This window comes from Gigantopelta aegis, chromosome 6 (assembly GCF_016097555.1).
Source record: "Gigantopelta aegis isolate Gae_Host chromosome 6, Gae_host_genome, whole genome shotgun sequence".
NCBI classification, from domain to species: domain Eukaryota; kingdom Metazoa; phylum Mollusca; class Gastropoda; order Neomphalida; family Peltospiridae; genus Gigantopelta; species Gigantopelta aegis.
In genome coordinates, this window is record NC_054704.1 from 87,623,958 (window position 1) to 87,625,373 (window position 1,416).

Consider the following 1,416-nt stretch of genomic DNA (forward strand, 5'->3'; position numbering starts at 1 on the left):
AGTGTATTCGCGCCAGGGGTGGATTCACACACTATTATACGAATGTTCTAATGTGTAAAATCCATGTTTGACAACCTTCAACTTTGACAGCATGTCATGTGACTTTCTTGTATACAGTGACGTTTATTTGTGGGTTTTTGTAAATATGGAACAATAAATAAAAAATTTGGTGTAGTTTACATCATCAATCTAATACACTCTGAAACTTATTTGGTTATAAATTTTTGACCCTTAAATTCTTTTGAGTAGTATATAAAAAAAGTATCTGTTCTTATCAGCTTAATATCTGATACGTCCTCCATTGGGGGACATCGATATTAGACTGATTTTTGAAAGGGGGTGAGGTGCCCGGGGCTTGCTCCGCCCTCACCACGGGTTGACCCGGTATTGCAGTACCTCCGGGAATGGCCCACCACTATTTTAAAAAACCAAAAACAGTTGAAATATCCAGCCCTTGCGTTGAGAGCACGGTATATCGGCTCTTAGCCTCCCCCCCCCCCTATGCTTGGCCAGACCCGCACCTCACCTCAAAATTGACAAAGAAGGAAAAAGAAAGACCGACCCCTCCCCCCCCAGAAAAAAGAAAAAAAAAGAAGAAAAAAACCCAACGAAAAAAAGAGAAAAACATGGCCTGCAAAATTTCATTCATTGACGGATTCGTTGGTAAAACGCGACGTTTCGAAGACATGACGACGCAGCCACGTTGAAGAAGGTAAGGTAAAGCAAAGCCAAGCCAAGCAATGGGTTCATCTGAAAAGAGTAGTGCCACCGTGGTAGGGACGCGCACGGGTAAAGGTAGAGCGACGAAGGAAACGACCGTTTGCCGTCGCACGGCGAAATGCACAGTGCGCGGCGACCTGGAGGCCAAGAGTAAAATTTGCCAAACGATGGTACGCCGAGAGGAAACCTGTCACTCGAGGAAGACCTTTGGGATATAGAAAAAAGGGTCGCTGATCGCTTCTCGGCCATACTCTACGCAGTCGGGGAGCAGGAAGGTCGTGTTTTGTGGCCTCTGATAATCTAGTTTCATCTAAGTTCATCAGTGTGTCTACCAACTCTTTTTTTTAATCACCGAGCGAGCTGAAAGTTTATTTATTAGCTGTGTTTATGTATTTTTGTTGTCTGAAGGTTCGTATCCATACCAGTTGTGTTTTTCTTCAACACGTGTAACTTCTTCGTCTTTCCGTCCGCCATTTTGAATCTCGTTATTTTGTATTTGTAAACCGCTTTTGTCTAAATTTCAATTAGTGTTACTACTCTGTTGTACTAAGGTTGGTATTAGTAGTGCCAGATACTAATTAACTAGATCTTGATATAGCCCTGTAGTTCACTATAGCTTACTAATTTAAAACTAATACTTCTCATATCCCACGTGTACACAATGGCTATGACTAACGATGTCGACAGGGCCATTAT

At 42.4% G+C, this 1,416-nt stretch overlaps 1 non-coding gene across 1 annotated transcript; it reads left to right on the top strand.

The window, feature by feature from the left end:
* The first annotated feature begins 226 nt into the window (after positions 1 to 226).
* Positions 227 to 418, top strand: LOC121376569. Its single transcript, XR_005958471.1, has one exon. It is a non-coding gene; the product is annotated as a U2 spliceosomal RNA (small nuclear RNA).
* The last annotated feature ends 998 nt before the right edge of the window (positions 419 to 1,416 follow it).